Source organism: Pseudophryne corroboree, chromosome 6, assembly GCF_028390025.1.
Source record: "Pseudophryne corroboree isolate aPseCor3 chromosome 6, aPseCor3.hap2, whole genome shotgun sequence".
NCBI classification, from domain to species: Eukaryota; Metazoa; Chordata; class Amphibia; order Anura; family Myobatrachidae; genus Pseudophryne; species Pseudophryne corroboree.
In genome coordinates, this window is record NC_086449.1 from 69,040,866 (window position 1) to 69,051,525 (window position 10,660).

Below are 10,660 nucleotides of genomic sequence, written 5' to 3' on the forward strand. Positions count from 1 at the left end.
CCCCCGTTTGAAGAGGTTCAAACTAGTGAGATTGTAGGAACTGTAACCCACGTTAAGGTCTCATGGTGCCACTGGAGGCACAAAAGGAGGCTGTATGTGCAGCACTCCCTTTACAAAAGTCTGGACTTCCGGGAGAGAAGCCAATTCCTTCTGAAAGAAAATTGATAGGGCCGAAATCCGTACCTTAATGGATCCTAATTTTAAGCCCATATCCACTCCTGTCTGCAGAAAGTGGAGAAAACGTCCCAGGTGGAAATCTTCCGTAGGAGCATTCTTGGCCTCACACCAAGATACATACTTTCTCCAGATACGGTGATAATGCTTCGCCGTCACCTCCTTCCTAGCCTTTATCAGAGTAGGGATGACTTCTTCCGGAATGCCTTTTCCAGCTAGAATACGGTGTTCAACCGCCATGCCGTCAAACGAAATCACGGGAAGTCTTAGAACACGCAGAACCCCTGTTGCAACAGGTCCTCACTGAGAGAAAGAGGCCACGGATCTTCTGTGAGCATTTTCTGAAGATCTGAATACCAGGCCCTCCAAGGCCAATCTGGAACAATGAGTATTGTCTGCACTCTTTTTCGTCTTATGATTCTCAATGTCTTTGAAATGAGTGGAAGAGGAGGGAACACATAGACCGACTGAAACACCCCCGGTGTCACCAAGGCATCCACTGCTACTGCCTGAGGGTCCCTTGACATGGGACAATACCTCCGAAGCTTCTTGTTGAGGCGTGACGCCATCATGTCTATTTGAGGAAGTCCCAAATGACTTTTTATCTGTGCGAGCCACGGCTGTGAAGTTGTCTGACTGAATCAGAACCGGTAGGTCGCAAAGAAGATTCTCCGTTTGACGCAGGCCGTTGTATATGGCCCTCAATTTCAGTACGTTGATGTGTAGATAAGCCTCCTGGCTTGACCATAGTCCCTGGAAGTGTCTTCCTTGTGTGACTGCTCCCCACCCTCGGAGGCTCGCGTCCGTGGTCACCAGAACCCAGCCCTGAAAGCCGAACCTGCGACCCTCTAGAAGGTGAGCACTCTGCAGTCACCACATGGAAGACACCCTGGCCCTGGGGGACAGGCTTATTTTCTGATGAATGTAAAGATGGGACCCGGACCACTTGTCCAGAAGGTCCCACTGAAAAGTCCTCGCATGAAACCTGCCGAAGGGGATGGCCTCGTAGCACGCCACCATTTTCTCCAGTACTCGAGTGCATTGATGGACCGACACTCTTTTCGGTTTCAACAGGTCTCTGACCATGTTCTGGAGTTCCTGGGCTTTTTCCATTGGGAGAAAAACCCTCTTTTGTCCCGTGTCCAGAATCATGCCTAAGAAAGATAGCCGAGTTGTTGGAAACAACTGTGACTTTGGTAGATTGAGAATCCAGCCATGTTCCTGCAGCACTCTCAGGGAGAGCGACACGCTTCTCAGCAACTGTTCTCACAATCTCGCTTTTATCAGGAGATCGTCCAAGTACGAGATAATTGTGACTCCCTGCCGGCGCAGGAGCACCATCATTTCCGCCATTACCTTGGTGAAAATCCTCGAGGCCGTGGAAAGCCCAAACAACAACGTCTGAAACTGGACATGACAGTCCTGTACAGCGAAACTCAGGTACGCCTGATGAAGGGGATATATGGGGACATGAAGGTATGCATCCTTTATGTCTAGTGACACCATAAAATCCCCCCCTTTCCAGGCTGGAGATAACTGCCCGGAGCGATTCCATCTTGAATTTGAACTTTTTCCAAGTACAGGTTTAGGGATTTTAAATTTAGAATGGGTCTGACAGAGCCATCCGGTTTCGGGACCACAAACAGGGTCGAATAGTACCCCTTCCCCTGTTGAAGTAGGGGAACCTTGACAACCACTTGTTGTTGACACAGTTTTTGAATTGCAGCTAAAACTATCTCCCTTTCTGGGGAAGAAGCTGGTAAGACAGATTTGAAAAATCGGCGAGGAGGCACGTCTTCGAATTCCAGCTTGCAACCCTGGGATACAATCTCTATTGCCCAAGGATCCACATCTGACTGAACCCTGACGTGGCTGAAGAGTCGAAGACATGCCCCCACCGGAGCGGACTCCCTCAGTGGAGCCCCAGCGTCATACGGTGGAATTAGTAGAAGCCGGGGAGGACTTCTGCTCCTGGGAACTAGCCGTAGCAGGCATTCTTTTCCCTCTACCCTTACCTCTGGCGAGGAAGGAAGATCCCTGACCTCTTCTGGACTTATGCGACCGAAAGGACTGCATCTGATATTGTGACGTTTTCTTTTGCTGTGGGGAAACATAAGGTAAAAAAGTAGATTTACCCACGGTAGCTGTGGAAACCAGGTCCGCGAGACCTTCCCCAAATAAGTCACCTTTGTAAGGCAAAACCTCCATATGCCCTTTTTGAGTCGGCATCACGTGTCCATTGGCGGGTCCACAAGGCTCGCCTAGCTGAAATCGCCATGGCGTTGGCTCTCGAACCTAGCAGGCCAACGTCTGTCTGAGCGTCTCTCATATACAAGACTGCGTCTTTAATGTAACCTAAGGTCAATAAAATGGTATCCCTATCCAGGGTATCAATGTCAGCTGACAAGGTATCTGTCCAAGCTGCTACAGCGCTACAAACCCAAGCCGATGCTATTGCCAGTCTAAGCAAGGCACCCGTATGTGTATAAATTGATTTTAAGGTAGTCTCCTGTCTGCGATCAGCAGGATCACTGAGGGCTGCCGTATCTGGAGATGGCAGCGCCACCTTTTTGGACAAGCGCGTTAAAGCCTTGTCCACCCTGGGTGAAGATTCCCACCGAAAACCGTCCTGCGCAGGGAAAGGATACGCCATAAGAATTCTCTTGGGAATCTGCAGTTTCTTGTCTGGAGCTTCCCAAGCTTTTTCAAATAACTCATTCAGCTCATGGGATGGGGGAAAGGTTACCTCAGGTTTCTTTTCCTTATACATGTGTACCCTCTTGTCAGGGACAGAGTGGTCATCCGTGATATGCAAAACATCTTTTATTGCAATAATCATACAATGAATACTCTTGGCCACCCTTGGGTGAAACCTCGCATCATCGTAGTCAACACTGGAGTCAGAATCCGTGTCGGCATCAGTGTCTGTTAATTGGGATAGGGGACGTGTTTGAGACCCTGAAGGACCCTGTGACACCGTCTAAGCCATTGATTGACTCCCTGTATTATCCCTGGACTCTGCTTTGTCTAATCTCTTATGTAATAAAGCCACATTTGCATTTAAAACATTCAGCATATCCATCCAATCATGTGTCAGCGTTGCCGATGGAGACACCACAATCATCTGCTCCACCTCCTCCCTAGATGAGCCTTCCGCTTTAGACATGTCGACACAGGCGTACCGACACTCCTCACACACACAGGGATTATATATATATATATATATATATATATATATATATATGTAAGCAAAGTCGACGGCACTCCCAAGTCCCCTAAATAAATGTAACGATGGTTTAAATGCCGGTGCCCTCCCAGAGGTATACAGTGCACCTGTATCCTGATGTATAGAATGTGGTTGCGGGCGGCACTCTCGGCGTAAATGAAGACAGACACGTAAGTCTTTCAAGTCATCAACGTTTCAATGTCCATCCTGACGAAAATGTCACTTTGGACATTGAAACGTTGATGACTTGAAAGACTTACGTGTCTGTCTTCATTTACGCCGAGAGTGCCGCCCGCAACCACATTATATATATATATATATATATATATATATATATAGAGAGAGAGAGAGAGAGAGAGAGAGACAGTTCCCCCGATAAGGCCCTTTTGGAGAGACAAAGAGAGAGTATGTCAGCACACACCCAGCGCCAATAACACTGGAACAAAATTCCCAGACAAACAGCGCATTTATATAATCATATAGATAAATCTATACACTCACTGCGCCTTACAAGTGCCCCCCCCCCCCTCTTTTTTGCCCTCTGTAACGTCGTTCAGCAGGGAAGTCCGGGGAGCCAGCTTCAGCAGTCTGCTGTAGAGAAAATGGCGCTGGTTAGTGCTGTGAGATCAAGCTCCGCCCCCTCAGAGGCGGGCTTCGGTCCAGCTCAAATTTATTTATACTGGCGGGGGATTATAAAATATATGGTCACCGCAGCCTATATATTCATATGAGCCAGACCTAGAGGTTTATTGCTGCCCATGGCGCCCCCCCTGCACCCATCCGTGCCTGCAGTGTGTGGGAGCAATGGCTGCGCGTTACCGCATAGAAGATCTAAAGTCTTCAGCCGCCTTAGAAGTCTTCTTTCTTCATATACTCACCCGGCTTCTATCTTCCAGCTCTGCGAGGAGGACGGCGGCGCGGCTCCGGGACGAACGGCGAAGTGAGACCTGCGTACCAATCCCTCTGGAGCTAATGGTGTCCAGTAGCCTAAGAAGCAGAGCCTATCATTTAAGCAGGTTTGCTTCTCTCTACTCAGTCCCACGATGCAGGGAGCCTGTTGCCAGCAGTGCTCCCTGAAAATAAAAAACCTAACAAAATTCTTTTTCAGAGAAACTCAGGAGAGCTCCCTGTAATGCACCCAGTCTCCTCTGGGCACAGGATCTAACTGAGGTCTGGAGGAGGGGCATAGAGGGAGGAGCCAGTGCACACCCATACTAAAGTTCTTTATAGTGCCCATGTCTCCTGCGGAGCCAGTCTATACCCCACGATCCTTACAGAGTCCCCCGCATCCTCTAGGACGTAAGAGAAATTGTATTTGTTTTTAACTGGGTTTTTTCAAACATAACATGCAGAAACAACAGTAATATACAGGTCTCATATGCAATATGTACTAAAATTAACAATTCATACTAACAAGTAGAGAGAATGTTTAGTACTGTATACCCTTCCTCCATAGCGCGGGATACAGAGAGACTCACCATACTTCCATATCCAACAAATACGCTCGCAAGACGCTGAGTGGATTCAGACGCTACTGGTGTACACTGCCGTTCTGATAACTGATAAGCGACACGGACGCTCAGTGAATGCCACGTGTATGCAGACGCTAAGGCCTGCGACTCGGTCTGGCAATCTGGTCATGAACTTGGGGGAGGGGCGGCCAGGAGAGCGTCTAATCCCCCCCCCGTTGACTTAAACTTTAAGAATTGCGGCTTCAACCTAGTCCTGGCGCCTATGATCCCTAGAGCATAGCGCTGTCGCACCTGAGAGTGTTCGGCGCATCAACACACTGTTTGTAGTCTCCACCAAAAGCAGTGTAGCTGTGTCCGTACCACCCTAGTAAGAGGAAATCCATAGACTTACCTTCCCCCCATGCTCCGGCCACAGCCTGGTTACGTCTGCTGGACCTGCTAGAACATCCGACACAGACCCCCGTCGAGACAGCACTGTACCGCGAAGGTAAGCGTTGTTGCGACCCGTGAGTTGGTGGAGTGACTCTTTCTAATATGCGTTTAAGACGCTGTTAAGAAAACTCACTCAAAAAACATAGTAAGACTATAAAAATAAAATAATAAAAGCTTCAGGCTGCTATTGACAGAAGCCCTGTGACCATGGTCCGGCTCCTGCCACACCAAACAAAAAACTGATTTGACTGAGTCAGTGGGCGGGATTATATGGTGAAGCTCTGATGCATCCTGGGAGGCCAGAAAGCTTGTGACCGTTTGGTGCCATTTCCGCTGTCGCTCCAGCATATCCCAATGTTATCCTGTGGATAATATGTGGACCCAGCGAGAGAAAAGGTTCAAATAGTATTGCATATGATGTGGAACTGGAACAATGACCTCTGACTTTTCCAATTTTTGGATGGCCTCCTGTAGGATAACCCTGTCTGTCTGCAAAGCTGGCAAGCCTGATTTGAAAAATCAGACAGGCGGGAGTTCTTGAAACTCCAGTCTGTACCCCTGGGACACAATATCCTGTACACAGGGATCCAGGCCGGACGACACCCAGACGTGGCTGAAGCGTCTGAGTCTCGCACCCACCAGCCCGTCCTCCAGGCTTTGCGGTCCTCTGTCATGCTGAGGATTTTGAGGAACCAGAAGCAGGTTTCTCGTCCTGGGAGCCTGTGGTTGCAGGCTTTTCGGATTTTGCACTACCACCTCTAAAGAAGGCGGTACGAGGCTTGGAGTTTTTTGTTTTAGAGGTCCGAAAGGACTGCGATGCAGAGGAAGAAAAGGGTTTCTTCGTAGAAGGCGTAGCTGAGGGAAGAAAAGGTGACTTACCCGTGGTTACTATGGAAATCCACGGATCCAATGCTTCCCCTAAATAGAGCCTGACCTGTGTAGGGTAGGTTCTCCACACTTCTCCTGGATTCTGCGTTTGCAGACCATTGGCATAGCCAGAGTCCCCTGCGAGCTGAGACAGACAGCGTACCTAGGTCCTTCATGGATTCCACCATGAACCCCCAAAAATCCTGTATGTTACGTAAAAACAATTCAATGTCACTTCTATCCATTGTATCCAAATCCTCTAGTAAAGTGCCTGACCACTTTACTATAGCTTTAGAGATCCATGCACAGGCAATAGTAGGCCTCAACGCTACCCCTGAAGCAGTGTATATGAATTTGAGCGAAGTGTCAATCTTACGATCAGCCGGTTCTTTTAACGCAGTAGACCCAGGGACAGGTAAAACCAACTTCGACAGTCTGGAAACAGATGCATCAACTATGGGTGAGTTTTCCCACCTTTTTCTTTCCTCCTCAGGGAAACCCTTTAGGGGATCTGGAATTTTTTCTCTGGGTTTTCCCAGGATTTTTCAAATAGAGCGTTTAATTCTTTAGACGCAGGGAAGGTTAGAGAGGCTTTCTTATTGTCAGTGAAGTAACACTCCTCAACCTACTCGGGTGGCGTGTAAGTAATGTTTAACACATCTCTAATGGCCTCAATCATGAGCTGCACCCCCTTTGCCAGGGATGCTGCCCCCCTCAGCACATCCCCCTCACCGTCTGTGTCAGAGTCGGTATCTGTGTCATCTTGCATAATCTGGGCAAGTGCACGTCTCTGTGGGTAAATGCTAGGGGATTTAAAAGGAATAGGAACAGAACCTGACCAAACTGCCATAGAATTCTTTTAAAAAAAACTGAATTTCAGTCTCAGTATGAGCCACCCTAGCAGAGATCCGAGAGATCATTCCCTTAATAGAAGTCAGCCATTTTTGCTCAGTAATAGGAATCTGAGACAAGGCATTACATTGCTGGGTACATGGAATGGATTCTTCTGGGGAAGAAATGTCCTCTGCAGCTAAGACACAGAGTCCCTGGACATGGCTATGTGAGAAAACGTACACCCACACCCACACAAACAAGGAAATGTCAGACACAGTTCCCCCTCACCAAGTACCTTCAGAGAAACACAGAGTTTGGAGCCAGCACACACACAGCGCTCAGGTAGGTATAACCCCCCTAGCGCTGACGGTGTACCCTTAATTAGACTACACAGTAATACACAGCCTCTTCCCCCCCACCTTCTACAACCCCCTGGTACCGCACAGGATAGCTGAAGTCGTGTGCAGGGCCAGCTCTTCCCGTCAGCGTCTCTGGAGCTGCATCTGCAGGGAGAAAATGGCGCTGAACGCCGCTGAGTCCGCTCTAAGGAGAAGCTCCGCCCCCCGCCTCTTCCCGCACTTTCAAAGGATTATACTGGCCTGAGGATTCTGCTAGCAGCATTACTGAGGTCCCTGATAGCCTTGAGTGACCAGTGTAGGGTATCTGCGCTGGCTCAGGGCCCCCCTCATAGCGCCGCACTGTGTACCGCTGAGCTCTCCGGAGCGCAGTTAGTACTGCGCTCCTACCCTGTTGCCGCCATTCACACCGGCTCCCCGCTTGTTGGGTCGCCGTTGACTCACTCGCCACCGGAATCTTCTGGCCCTGTTAGGGGGTCGCAGCATGCTGCCTCAGGAGCTCAGTGTCCTGTCAGCGGAGATAGTGGCCATTAACCTCTCAGGGTTGGATACTACTCCCCCACTAAGTCCCACGAAGCAGGGAGGCTGTTGCCAGCAGCCTCCCTGTGCCTAAACTCTAATGAAAAAATAAAACTAGAAAAACTCCTATGGAGCTCCCCTTGCTGTGACCAGCTCCTACGGGCACATTTTCTAAACTGAGTCTGGTAGGAGGGGCATAGAGGGAGGAGCCAGCCCACACTATTAAACTTTTAAAGTGCCAGTGGCTCCTAGTGGACCCGTCTATACCCCAAGGTAGTAATGTGGACCCCAGCATCCTCTAGGCCGTAAGAGAAATAAAGGAAAACATTTCTTTTTGTTCACTCTCTTATCAGCTTATTCCTATGTGTATACCGTGTTCTACCTGGTCCAAAGTGTATATCGTGCTCTGACGCAATATGTGTAGGAGGTTCTACCTGGCGCAGTGTGTGCGTGTGTAGGAGGTTCTACCTGGCGCAGTGTGTATGTGTGTGTGTGTGTGTTTGTAGGAGGTTCTACCGGGCGCAGTGTGCATGTGTAGGAGGTTCTACCTGGCGCAGTGTGTGTGTGTAGGAGGTTCTACCTGGCGCAGTGTGTGTTTGTAGGAGGTTCTACCGGGCGCAGTGTGTGTGTGCATGTTTGTAGGAGGTTCTACTGGGCGCAGTGTGTGTGTGTAGGAGGTTCTACCTGGCGCAGTGTGTGTGTGTAGGAGGTTCTACCGGGCGCAGTGTGTGTGTGCATGTTTGTAGGAGGTTCTACCTGGCGCAGTGTGTGTTTGTAGGAGGTTCTACCGGGCGCAGTGTGTGTGTGCATGTTTGTAGGAGGTTCTACCGGGCGCAGTGTGTGTGTGTGTGTGTGTAGGAGGTTCTACCTGGCGCAGTGTGTGTTTGTAGGAGGTTCTACCGGGCGCAGTGTGTGTGTGTGCATGTTTGTAGGAGGTTCTACCGGGTGCAGTGTGTGTGTGTAGGAGGTTCTACCTGGCGCAGTGTGTGTGTGTGTGTGTGTGTGCGCGTGTGTGTAGGAGGTTCTACCTGGCGCAGTGTGTGTGTGTGTGTGTGTGTGTGTGTGTGTGTGTAGGAGGTTCTACCTGGCGCAGTGTGTGTGTGTGTGTGTGTGTGTGTGTGTGTGTGTGTGTTTGTGTGTGTGTGTGTGTGTGTGTGTGTAGGAGGTTCTACCTGGCGCAGTGTGTGTGTGTGTGTGTAGGAGGTTCTACCTGGCGCAGTGTGTGTGTGTGTGTAGGAGGTTCTACCTGGCGCAGTGTGTGTGTGTGTGTGTGCGCGTGTGTGTAGGAGGTTCTACCTGGCGCAGTGTGTGTGTGTGTGTGTGTGTGTGTGTGTAGGAGGTTCTACCTGGCGCAGTGTGTGTGTGTGTGTGTGTAGGAGGTTCTACCTGGCGCAGTGTGTGTGTGTGTGTAGGAGGTTCTACCTGGCGCAGTGTGTGTGTGTGTGTGTGTGTGTAGGAGGTTCTACCTGGTGCAGTGTGTGTGTGTATGTGTATATGAGGTTCTGTGTGTGTTTGTAGGAGGTTCTACCGGGCGCAGTGTGTGTGTGTGTAGGAGGTTCTACCTGGCGCAGTGTGTGTGTGTGTTTGTAGGAGATTCTACCGGGCGCAGTGTGTGTGTGCATGTTTGTAGGAGGTTCTACCGGGTGCAGTGTGTGTGTGTAGGAGGTTCTACCTGGCGCAGTGTGTGTGTGTGTGTGTGTGTGTGTGTGTGTGTGTGTGTGTGTGTGTGTGTGTGTGTAGGAGGTTCTACCTGGCGCAGTGTGTGTGTGTGTGTGTGTGTGTGTGTGTGTGTGTGTGTGTGTGTGTGTGTGTGTGTGTAGGAGGTTCTACCTGGCGCAGTGTGTGTGTGTGTGTGTGTGTAGGAGGTTCTACCTGGCGCAGTGTGTGTGTGTGTAGGAGGTTCTACCTGGCGCAGTGTGTGTGTGTGTGTGTGTGTGTGTGTGTGTGTAGGAGGTTCTACCTGGCGCAGTGTGTGTGTGTGTGTGTGTGTGTGTGTGTGTGTGTGTGTGTGTGTAGGAGGTTCTACCTGGCGCAGTGTGTGTGTGTGTGTGTGTGTGTGTGTGTGTGTGTGTGTGTGTGTGTGTGTGTGTGTGTAGGAGGTTCTACCTGGCGCAGTGTGTGTGTGTGTGTGTGTGTGTGTGTGTAGGAGGTTCTACCTGGTGCAGGGTGTGTGTGTGTGTGTGTGTGTGTGTGTGTGTGTGTGTGTGTGTGTGTGTGTAGGAGGTTCTACCTAGCGCAGGGTGTGTGTGTAGGAGGTTCTACCTGGCGCAATGTGTGTGTGTGTGTGTGTGTGTGTGTGTAGGAAGTTCTACCTGGCGCAGTGTGGGTGTGTGTGTGTTTGTGTGTATATAGGAGTTTCTACCTTTCGCAGTGTGTGTGTGTGTAGGAGGTTCTACCTGGCGCAGTGCGAGTGAGTGTGTGTGTGTGTGTGTGTGTGTGTGTGTAGGAGGTTCTACCTGGCGCAGAGTGAGTGTGTGTGTGCATGTGTGTGTGTGTGTAGGAGGTTCTACCTGGCGCAGTGCGAGTGTGTGTGTGTGTGTAGGAGGTTCTACCTGGCGCAGTGTGTGTGTATGTGTGTGTGTGTGTGTGTATGTATGTGTATGTATAGGAGGTTCTACCTGGCGCAGTGTGTGTGTGTGTGTGTGTGTGTGTGTGTGTGTAGGAGGTTCTACCTGGCACAGTGTGTGTGCGCGTGTGTGTAGGAGGTTCTACCTGGCGCAGTGTGTGTAGGAGGTTCTACCTGGCGCAGTGTGTGTGTGTGTGTGTGTGTGTGTGTGTGT

At 50.1% G+C, this 10,660-nt stretch overlaps 1 protein-coding gene across 1 annotated transcript in view; it reads right to left on the reverse strand.

Annotated features, from left to right (window-relative positions):
* The window catches only part of LOC134936171 (zinc finger protein 84-like), a 76,798-nt gene that overhangs the window by 24,868 nt on the left and 41,270 nt on the right, over window positions 1–10,660 (reverse strand). The window lies entirely within an intron of this gene.